Raw genomic sequence first — 12,148 nt, 5'->3', positions numbered from 1 at the left:
GTCACAGAAGGAGATCGGGTTCGTCAAGCAGGACCTGCCTTTCAGAAACCCATGCTGACTGGGCCTGATCGCCTGCTTGCCCTGCGAATGCCGCGTGATGACACTCAAGATAATCTGCTCCATAAGCTTCCCTGGCACTGAGGTCAAACTAACAGGCCTATAGTTCCCCAGGTCTACCCTCCGGCCCTTCTTGTAGATGGGCGTCACATTTGCTAGCCGCCAGTCGACTGGGACCTCCCCTGATAGCCAGGACTGCCGATAAATGATGGAAAGCAGCTTGGCCAGCTCTTCTGCCAGTTGCCTCAGCACCCTCGAGTGGATCCCATCCGGCCCCATCGACTTGCATACATCTAAGTGCTGTAGCAGGTCACCAACCATTTCCTCGTGGATTGTGAGGGGCATAGTCTGCTCCCCATCCCCTTCCACCAGCTCAGGGTACTGGGTATCTAGAGAACAACTGGTCTTGCTGCTAAAGACTGAGGCAAAGAAGGCATTACGCACCTCAGCCTTTTCCTCATCTTTTGTAACTAAGTTTCCCCCCGCATCCAGTAAAGGATGGAGATTCTCCTTAGTCCTCCTTTTCGTGTTAATGTATTTACAAAAACATTTTCTGTTGCTTTTAACAGCAGTAGCCAGATTGAGCTCCAGATGAGTTTTGGCCTTTCTAATTTTGTCCCTACACATCCTTACAACATCCTTATAATCCTTCTGAGTGGCCTGCCCTCTTTTCCAAAGATCATAAACCCTCTTTTTTTTCCTAAGCTCTAGCCACAACTCTCTGTTCAGCCAGGCCGGTCTTCTTCCATGCCGGCTCATCTTTGGGTACGTGGGGACAGACCGCTCCTGAGCCATTAAGATTTCCTTCTTAAGGAGTGCCCAGCCTTCCTGGACTCCTCTGCCCTTCAGAACTGCCTCCCAAGGGACTCTGCCAACCAGTGTCCTGAACAGCTCAAAGTCAGCCCTCCGGAAGTCCAAGACAGCGGTTTTACTGGTCCCCCTCCCGACTTCACCAAAAATAGAGAACTCTACCATTTCGTGGTCGCTCTGCCCAAGACAGCTCCCGACCACCACATCTCCCACCGGTCCTTCTCTGTTTGTGAACAGAAGGTCCAGTGGGGCACCTCCCCTGGTAGGCTCACTAACCAGCTGCATCAGGAAACTATCTTCCACACTCTCCAGACACCTGCTAGACTGCTTTCTCTGAGCTGTATTGCATTTCCAGGATATGTCTGGGAAGTTGAAGTCCCCCATGAGGACAAGAGCTGATGATTTTGGAACTTTTGCCAGCTGCCTGTAGAATTCCTCATCCGTCTCCTCATCCTGGTTTGGCAGTCTGTAACAGACCCCCACCAGGATGCTTGCCTTGTTGGCCTTCCTGCCGATCCTAACCCATAGGGACTCAACCTTATCATTCCCAGTCTCAGTCTCAAGTTCCACAACATCAAAACACCCTCTAATACAGAGAGCCACACCACCACCCCTTCTGTGCTGCCTGTCCCTTCTGAAGAGCCTATAGCCAGACATTGCAGCACTCCAGTCATGGGAGTAGTCTCACCACATTTCCGTGATGGCAACCACGTCATAGTTAGCCTGCTGCACAATGGCTTCCAGCTCCTCTTGTTTGTTGCCCATGCTGCATGCATTAGTGTAGATGGACTTCAGTTGGGCCATTGCCTGCTCCCCCGGCACTGACATTGTTCTCCCTGACACACCTCTAACAAGCCTTAATCCCTCCCTGTCCCTCTTTCTACCTAGTTTAAAGCCCTCTCAATGAGCCCTGCCAGCTCCTGTGCTAGTGTCTGTTTTCCCCTTCGAGACAGGTGGGACCCACCTGCAGTTAGCAGGCCAGGTGCCGAGTAAAGTGTCCCATGGTCAAAAAACCCACAAAATTCATGTGTTGGCACCAGCCTCTGAGCCACCTGTTTATCAGGTGGTCTTTCCGAGTCTTCTCTGTACCCCTCCCTGCCACTGCAGGGATGGAGGAAAGCATGACCTGTACTCCCACTCCATCTACTAATCGTCCCAGTCCCCTAAAGTCCCGTTTGATGGCCTTCAGGCTTCTCTCTTCAATATCATCTCTGCCAGCCTGGACTATCAAAAGAGGATAGTAGTCAGAGGGGCGAACCAGGTTGGGAAGCTTTCTGGCAATGTCCCTGACCCTGGCGCGAAGGAGGCAGCAGACTTCCCTACGGGTAGGGTCAGGTCGACAAATAGGGCCCTCTGTTCCCCTGAGAAGGGAGTCGCCTACAACAATCACCCTTCTTTCTTTCTTAGTGGAGGGAGTCCTGAGGCGTGGAGTCGACTTCTTCGCCCTAGGCATCCTCCTGAGTAGACTGTTCACCTCATCCTCACCCACCAGTCTCTCAAGCTCCAGGGCCTCAAACCTATTGTGCATTGGCACCTGGGGAGGCAGGGCCGCTAGGGGGCGGGTTGCCTGAGACGTCGAGCGGGGACCTGTTTCCATTCCTCCTCATCTCCTAGGTACGTCTTGTTCAAGTTCACATATGTCTGTGGATAGGCTCTGACGGAACTATTAATGCACTGATGAATTTTGAAAGATTGGACTATGCAAGCAATTGTACAAAACAGCTGATGTCACGAACCAACTAAGGACAAGTTAGACTGAAAATCATTGTGGATCAACTGAAGATAAAGGCTGATGCCCCGTTTTGGGGAAAGGCAGCATGAAATACAATCCAGATCAGAAAAAGACAGGACTGTGAGGATTGACTTGAGAACTCTCAAGATGCGTTGGAAAAATAGAAAGCAAGGATCTCAAATCAGACAGTAAGTAGCTACTGGGTAGTTCCTTGTCACTTTTCATAGAATTGCTTTTGTGTTACACAGGAATATTTATGACAAGAATAACCTACAAGTAGAAACACAATTGAGATGGTATACCACAGCATGACACACAGACTAAAATGCTTTTCATGAGACAGAGAGATACCTAAGAAGCAAATACACTACAGGTGAAGCTAGCGCTGAATCAACCCCTTCCTGAACATGCCAATGTAGCACTTGGTATTTAGTCTCAAGGAATCTAACTGTGGAACTAAACACAAGTATTCAAATAAAATGGCATGTGACCTAGGGCCTCCACCTGCTGAACCAGGAGAGGATAGGTCTCCCTTCAGTCTCACATCCTATTTACCAACCCAGCGTGGATGTTATGGCTGGCACATTAAGGCATCTAAAATGGCAGTAGGAATGTCTTTAAATCCCCATCCTCAGGTCTCTTAATAGTGTCAGAGTGGTGTCATACAGGACTCTCAGAACTAGCTTCTGACTGTATTATTTTGCTAGATTAATTAATTAAAATAATTAAATTCTTCTAATTTATGCCCTTTTCCTCTATTGAGTCACTCTCCAGTTTTCCAAAACCAAAAAGAATTGTAACCCACAACTTTGGGAATGTGGTATCACATAGCATTGACATGGTTCTGTACTGACAGCATGGCTTCTTTTTTGTGGAGTATTCAGGTACTTGTAAATGCACGGATGTAGAGAGAGATGAAAGCCCATTAAAACATGTATCATTTTCATGGTTTTTCGTGTGTGTTTTCTTTTTTTAATTCAAAGTTTCTGGTTAATTTTTACCTCTGTAATTTCCCATTTACAAATGGAAAAATATTTTCTATGAAGGTTAATGCAGCAATCATAATCAGAGCCTTGAATATGACCTGGTAGCATATGAAGTGCTGCTTTAATGGGTCATTTGAGATTAACTGTATAGATGACAGTTAACTCCTGTTAACCTACTTGGAATCTTGATGGTGACAGCAAAAAATAAACAAATAGATAAATTTGACTTTAAGTTGTTAATTACCTTTTAGATATAGAAACAATTACGGAAAATTCTAAGCAGCTTGCCAGTTTTAGAATCTATGTATTTCTGGAACAGTCTTTGCCTATTCATTACAGATACAAAATGAAATTCTTGTCCAGTTAATTTCTGCTGGGCCAGGCTTTTGACCCAGATCACTGTGTAGTCCTTATGCTACCTGGAGATAGATCTGGGGGCTTTCATGCAATGGGCTTGTTCTGTGTGGATTTATATCCCTTAGAGTTTAAAAATTTTCATGTCTTTTTAGAATTCAGGCCTGCAAAAATAACCCAGAGGTAACCTAGAATTCAGACTCTGCAAAATACATACACACCCACATCCACACAGTCTGCAAAAATGAGTATATAAATGTATGTGTATATACATACATGAACATACACTTATATGAACATTATATAAACATAGCTAAAAATCTATGACTGGACACGTGTATATATAATATACATCTCTGAATGTATATATATATATATATGTATATATATACACACACACACCTTAAAAACATTTAAAACAACCTCTTAAGAAATTACAGCTATATGAATACAACTAAATCAGTCTTCTTATTCTACAGTTTGTGGGTATCCACATCAATTGTACTGACCACATTTCCACCATTATTCATTTTTGATTTATGAGCAAGTGTATGTGTATGTGTGTGTGTGCATGAGGTTGTTCATTCCAATTCAAACAGCATTTTGGAAATTGACTCATTCAAACTCATAGTGTCTATTCTTGGTAACTGCTTCCTGTTTCTAGAAGAAAAATAGTCAGTCTGTTTCTATTTCTTTTAGGTTTTCACACTAAACGTAATGCAAGATGAAATCCCATTCAAAACAGCATAAATCACTAATAGAAATATTCTGAAAAAGAAAAAGAAAAGAAAAAGAAAAAAAAAGAAAAAGAAAAAGGAAGAAAGAAGAAAACAACAGAAACAAAGAACAGAAACAAAGGGAAACACCAAACAATTCCAACGTCAAGTGTCAAATATAAATGAGCTCCTATTGTTCCTATATAATCACTTGACATGGAGAAACAATACAAAACTTTTACTACTTAGAATAATGAGAGTCTCATTAAGCTAAACCGAAAATACAGAAGAATTTTCATTATCTTGGCATGAGTTCCCAAAACATTAAGATGGGGCAGATGTAGTGTTTTTCACAGTAAGTAAAAACACTTCTTAGAAGCGAGAAACTGACAACGTTTATGACTTAGCTGTATGATTTTTGAGTGCATTTTGACAGACAGAAGCAAAAAAGAAGGGCTGTGATTTTTACTTTATGTACTGGTATTAAGAGAAAATTGTATCACAAAGACAAATCAGTTAAGATTTTCAAATAGCATATAGCTTCAGGAAGCCCATAGATTACCTCATCTATTACCATATCAAAGCGATATTTTTGCCTTACCCTTCTCCTCATCAGGCTTTCATATTTTCAACAGTTTTCCAAGTGTTTACTAGCACAAAATAAAACCACTCTTTTTTTTTTTTTTTAAAAAAAAAGACATTAGGAGACATTAACCAATTAGGTGATTTGAGGCACAGTGTTATATCCTGAAAAGTTTAATTTAATTCAAATGTGTTTCAAATGTGCTTGATTTGCAAGGCATACAGATACTATTTCTAATTCTTCATTAAAATCTCTTGTTGCTTATGGGATGCAAAAAATATAAATTACCTATAAAACTTTCAATTTTCTTTTTTAAATTGTGCAGCTTAATAGAATTAAGTGTGGGTTTCTAGGAAAACAAATGTCATATCCCTTCAACATTAATTGGAAGGAAAGATATGCAAATATCTTTTAATAACAAAGTATTGTAATTTATTTGGTATCCTGCTTATGAATGTGGGCTTGAAGCCAAATTATGTACACAAAGCCACCCAAATGAGTTAGGCAGCACCAACAGCTGCTGCAATCTGCTATAACCATTGCATTACAACACACTGGAGACAGCATTAATGCAATATTTTGAAATTAATTATTTTTACTTGGATGCTCTTGAATTATTTCAGGGTATCACTCCAAATGGTATCACAGGGTGACAACTGAGGATCATTTTACTCCACAGGTAGCAAATATCTGATAATTTTATTTTTCTGCAGCAAACCAGAGCTGCAGTTTACACTACACAAAACAGTTTTCAGAGGGATTTATGGACAGTCAGTATGTATGGCACCTGCATCACTGCATCTTTCATTCAATCTGTCTAAGTCCTTCTTGTATGCAAATGACCAGCTCTAAGAAATTGGTATTAAATAAACTGCTGATGAAAGGTTGAATTATTTTGGCTCACAATTCCTAGCTCAGTGGTTGTCTATTGTGTTATGTGATCCAATGAACACAGTGGGAGTGACCCTAGGAGTGAATTTTATACAGATAACAAAATCACTGCAGATATTTTTCCACTGTATTTCATGCTCTGTGTAAATTAGTGGGATAAATCTTCTGTTTTCATGACCCTCTGTACACCAGATGAAGTAGTAACAGAATATGATAGAGTATTATATAGAGTATTCCACACCTAAATCTTAATTTGAATATGGACAGGATTTAGGTGGAAAGGTACGTTGAATAAATGTTATAGGCATATAGAGTGAAAGAGAGGAAAGAAAAAAAAAATTGTCCTCAAATACACTGGATCTAGTACCTCTTAACTGTCACTCTATTCTTTTTCATATCCTTCTGCCTTTCCCCAACCACATTATCCCTTCTTAAGTAAAATCTCTTTCTTCTCCCCTCTCTCCTTTTCTTGCTTGGAGAAGAGGTGGTACAAAACATAGCCTTATTCCAGGTTGTGGAGTGGGGTCAGTAATCACTGCTATGTTCATTCCAGTCTGAACAGGAGGGATGTGAGTCAGAGAAAGGGAAGGATGGACAGACATTGACAATAAAGGGGAATTAACAGAAGCTGTAACAGGTTGGCCTGTCCAGCACTGAAGGGCTGGAGCTGTGCTCCCCGCACACTCAGTCAGCAAATATCAGGCATTCCAAAAATCGAGACTGCATTGTATGCTTTATACTGCAAGAAGAAACAAGAAGATAAAAATCAATCACTTGCTATGATCTTCCAAATATGGTTCCCATTTTAAAGTCAGTGGTTGTTTAAATAAAACAAAATTCAATTAAAAATTGGAAACATGCAAATGGCTAAAAGAGGTTGTTTTTCTGGTAACCCCTTTTCACTCCTTGCCTCCAACCCTCTGAAACCTATGAGTCTCCTGCAGGTGAAAGGTTTTGATCTCATAACACTGCTTAACAGTGCTACAAGCTACGTGATCTAAGTGTAGAGTCAGAAAGTAGTACCAGATCATAACAACAGCATTTTACACTCATGATGATATAAATGACTACGTATGCTTCAATGCTGCAGAGAATCAGAGCCAGCATGTACATCTTGCTTTCTGCCAGTTCAACTCTTTTGTTGTTCTTTCTCAAAACTGCACATGTAAAATGATGAAAATAACTTTTTTTTCCTAAAAATATTCATTGTTCTGTGCTTTACGAAAGCAGAACACACCACTTTAAACTGTGGTAACACAATGAGTTGGACTGACACAACTGAGGGGCAGTTCTGGCAGAGTGGAAAGGAGGGAGACAAAACAACTGTAAAGAGAAGGGCGTGAACATGTAAGACTGAACTTGCTACTTGAACTTGACAAAGGAATAAAATGGTGGAGGCACAATTTAAGGCTGTTTGTCTTAGTTTCCCATGGGATAAAAAGTCATGTATAGTTGTGCTGGAACCTAGGTCAATGTTCAAGGACTGTATCTTTGATTTATAGTCATTCACCATCTGCATTCTGCTGGACATGTCACTCAACTTCTATTCATAAAAAATAAGGAAGCAATTAAACGCTCACATGTCCAGTAGGTGCAAACATAAAAGCCACCATAGAAATCCAATGTAAAAGTTAGAAGAGATAGACACTTGTTATCTTAGAAGCATTGTTTGACATCTAAATGCAGGCAGTCACTACGCAGGCTTGGTAGAGATGAGACAGAAATAGTGAGAAGTCAACAGGGAAAGAAGCCGAAATGAAGCAGAAGGCTAAAGAAATTGAAAGAAAGGAAGGAAGGAAGGAAGCGCTGGTATAGTGGGCCTAAGAAAACAAAAAGCAAAGGGAGAGAGATTGTGGGTAATGTGTAATCTGGAAAGAACACATTAAAAAAAAAGAAATGGTGAATCACAGAACCATTACGGTTGGAAAAGACTTCCAAGATCATCTAGTCCAACCATCACCCTACTGCCATTGTCACCCACTAAACCATGTCACTAAGCATCAAGTCCAACTGTTCCTTAAACACCCCCAGGGATGGTGACTCCACCACCTCCCTGGGCAACCCGTTCCAATGCCTGACTGCTCTTTCTGAGAAGAAATGTCTCCTCATTTCCAGCCTAAACCTCCCCTGGTGCAACTTGAGGCCATTCCCTCTAGTCCTATCACTAGTTATCTGCGAGAAGAGGCCGACCCCCAGCTCCCCATACCTTCCTTTCAGGTAGTTGTAGAGAGCAATAAGGTCTCCCCTGAGCCTCCACTTCTCCAGACTAAACAACCCCAGTTCCCTCAGCTGCTCGCCATAGGACTTGTGTTTCAGGCCCTTCACCAGGCCTTCACCAGGACCTAGCACTTAGCCATGTTGAACCTCATCTCATCGGCCTCGGCCCATCGACCCAACCTGCCCAGGTCCCTCTGCAGGGCCTTCCTACCCTCCAGCAGATCGACGCTTCCCCCCATCTTGGTGTCGTCTGCAAACTTACTGGGGGTGCATTCAATTCCCTCATCCAAAACATCAATAAAGATATTAAAGAGGATGGGGCACAACACCGAACAAATAAATTGCCCCAGTAAATAAACAGGAATTCAATACAGAAACACTGTCTCTGATAAAGGTATTCCTACTAGTGGAAACAAATACTAAATATTAGCTAACCTCTCACAATGAAGCCTGGAAGAGTACATTAGAACAGAATCCAAAGGTTTTTTCCATCATTTGCTGCATTTCCCTCCCAGTGGGCTGTTGCTGCAGACAATGCCCAAGAGATGGCAGTCTTGTACATTGTATAGCAAGTAATAAAAACAAAAACAAAACAAAACAAAACAAAAACAAACAAAAACCAGTTAAATATGGAATTTTGTAGCAGTATACTCCTAAAGATTGTTGCCACTACTGGATTCACGTGGAAAATCGTTCTGAAAGAGTTCCTTGTTTTTCACTCTAACATGAAGTTTATTGGGTCCTCTATGCTCAGTAGAAAATCAGGCTGTTTTAAGAATAAGCTACTAACAATCAGCCACTTGAGAAAGCTGCAAATGCACATGTTCGCAGATTTTGAAGACACAAGCATCTTCTGAAAAGACGAAGGAAGTAATATTTTTTTTCTGTATGTCAGTAGTGAACATAATAATTGGTCAGAACTTTAAAGTATGGTAAGAAAATATTTTCTAACATAAGGATGGTGAATTATTAGACTAGACTGCCCAGGGAGACTATAGTACCTTCAGGACTGGGAGGTCTCTTTAATTTTACACACAAAATTTTATACATACAGCAAGGTAAACAAAGCATGAGACTCTGGAATTAACATATGGTAATTGCTTATCTTTTCTACGGTATTTGACAAAAGAGTTACATTCAAACCATGATTTTTGAGAAATAAAAAGCATTTAGAGGTGATATACCACCTGAACCATATAAAATATAGCTCTGACTACCTGAACAATACAAAGTTCAAATGTCAGGTGGAACTAAAATGGTAGCCTGGTATCTGAAGCAAGAAGAGTTGCAACTTTTTCTTTTCTAAAGATATCCTGTGAATTTCCTGCCACAAAGTCAATTAGGACCCTATGGAATATTTAGTAGCAGTGCTTATTCATGAGAAGGAATATTAGTGAGTGAGGCTATCTAACAAAGAACATTTAGTAAAACTACATGAATAAAAAGATAACAGGTATTAAAAAAAAATCCCACCCCTGAAATGGAAGATTTTCTTAAGAATTTATGAAGATGATGTGCCCACTAAATTGGAAATCCTACTACCATAGGATCTAATCACAGGCCATCCTGCTCATCTGAGCAAGCAGCTAACACCATCAGAAGAAAGAAGGAGTACTAAGCAGAAGCCAGAGGAAGATATATAGAACAATACCATCTCTCTAGTCTTATTGATAAAATGAAACTTGCCACAGAAATCTTGAGGAAACAGGTTTACTTGCTGTTATGCTATAATAGATTGTGATGAAAAAAAAAATCAAGTTTTGAAGATTTTTTTCCCGCTACTCATCACAAATAAAATTACTAGTCTATATGTATGATGTATATGCTAAGATATTTAAACACAGAGAAATACAAGAATTTTATGGGGAATTTACATCTCTTCATATTTATTTGCCAGACATTTGAATGTCCTTTTGTGGAAATTAAAATAATTCTGATCGTATTACCTTCATTGGCATTTGGTGGTTCATTCACTTTAATCTGTTTATGAGCTGTTCCATGATGTACCACTCAAGATTCACGCATATTGAAGTTAAGTCTTTCTGCCCATTTTGTGAGCTATTTCAGCTACTTGTTGCACAGTAAGAAGCATTCTCTAATAACTAGCTGAATAGTTTATTTTGGTTTTAATTTACACAGAAATAATCCCTCTCTCCAGTTGGGGGTGAATGGTTAAAGGAATAATCCCTGCCAGAAATTTCCTGCACACCAAGAATGCAAACAGAAGAATTTGTTGCTTATCTCATGGACTTCTTAAAAAAAAGTTTACTTGACAATAGAAGCAAGCAATAATGAGAGGTCTATGCCATGACGAATGGACACCAAACCAGAGGCAGAGAATTGTAACTAAAAATGGGACTCACAACCCCAAGCTGCCAAGAAGCAGAGTAAACAATCTCACATGGCGCTTCATGCTACAGTGTTTAGACTGCTTCCAATATCTGAGTTAACTCAGGTACCTCCACAGTGTCAACATGCAGTCACAACTGCCCTCTTCTCTGAGTCAATAAATAAGCATTGATTGTTTCCTTCTTCACATTAGTTCAAAAACACTGGCAAATGTTTAGGCATCTGCATCTGTGCTAGAGGTTCACTTCACATGTATTTGTCTACCGTGAGTAGCCATGCAGAGAAGAGTGCAGAGCAGTAAAGAAAGAATTGCTTCATGCACATTAGTGCCTTTGCATGTTCTGCATGTGCATTTTGGCATATAAACTTCCCCTGCCTATGGCTGCTTTCCTACCTATACTTGAAACAACACAAAACAAAACAACCAAACAAACAAGCAAATAAAAACAGGCATATCAAATGGAAGTGCAAAGAAAAACAAGTAGCAATAACATTATTTTCCATTGCATCTCTCTGCTAATGCTCTCCTCAAGATGGGAAAGTCCTTGATGGTTAAATAAAACATTATCCTTACACACAAGGCTCCGTATTTCCTTTGCATATGACACTTCCTCTGACCAGAGCAAAATTACACAACCCAATGGAGACAGCTATAGCTCAACTACATGTAGGAAGGGCCACTGTCATCCATTCCAGTGGATGAGCTCCATAGTTGAGCAGGAATAACTTCAGAAGTTGTATTTCATGCTAGAGAACACACTGATGTTAGACTGGGGCAAAAATGGATATTTTATCAATCCTGCATTAAAGCAATCATGACTTAACACGTACAGAGAGGTTCAACAGTTTGAGAATAAAAGCATATCCCTGTGTTCACTCCTTTTATAACCAGTACACTCCTCGCTTATAGGCAAAAGCACCATTTTATGTTTAACTTGAGTCTGTAACTCTTGCCTACCCAAAGATAAAGGTCTATAGCTTATTTGGAGCTGTAACTTAAAGTTTGGGATTCTTTTTATCAGTTCCACAGTTCCACAGTTCCACATATGACATAATAAAATTATCAAGTGTCATATATTATCTGATTTATTATTCTTTTCAGGTATAAGGAAAATGTAAATAAGAATATAATTTGTCCCTGTATTACATTAAATCATTATAAAGAATGAATACTTCAGAATAACTACTTTTTCTTCTTACTCTCCCTTATGTAAAAACATTGGCACTTTCTCTATTTTACAGATGAAAATCCAAAGCTAAAGATTAAATCACAACTATCCCCTAATTCAGGGCACCTAATGTGAAATACCTAGGACCTGGTTTTTAGGTTAGAAACTTCTCATCTACTGTGCAGGTAACAGCTGTGTGAGTCATTAAGCTAGCTGGTAGCAACAAATGGCATTAGAGCTGCACAGCAAAGGTTTCACAGCATTTTATCGAAAATTCTTCTTTT

The 12,148-nt window shown here is 40.2% G+C and overlaps 1 protein-coding gene across 1 annotated transcript in view; it reads right to left on the bottom strand.

The window, feature by feature from the left end:
* DMGDH (dimethylglycine dehydrogenase) overlaps positions 1–12,148 on the bottom strand; it is a 50,522-nt gene that overhangs the window by 4,338 nt on the left and 34,036 nt on the right. The gene's annotated exons all lie outside the window — the stretch shown is intronic.

The sequence above is a fragment of the Cygnus olor genome, chromosome Z (genome assembly GCF_009769625.2).
Source record: "Cygnus olor isolate bCygOlo1 chromosome Z, bCygOlo1.pri.v2, whole genome shotgun sequence".
NCBI classification, from domain to species: domain Eukaryota; kingdom Metazoa; phylum Chordata; class Aves; order Anseriformes; family Anatidae; genus Cygnus; species Cygnus olor.
This window is presented reverse-complemented; position numbering and strand designations above follow the sequence as displayed.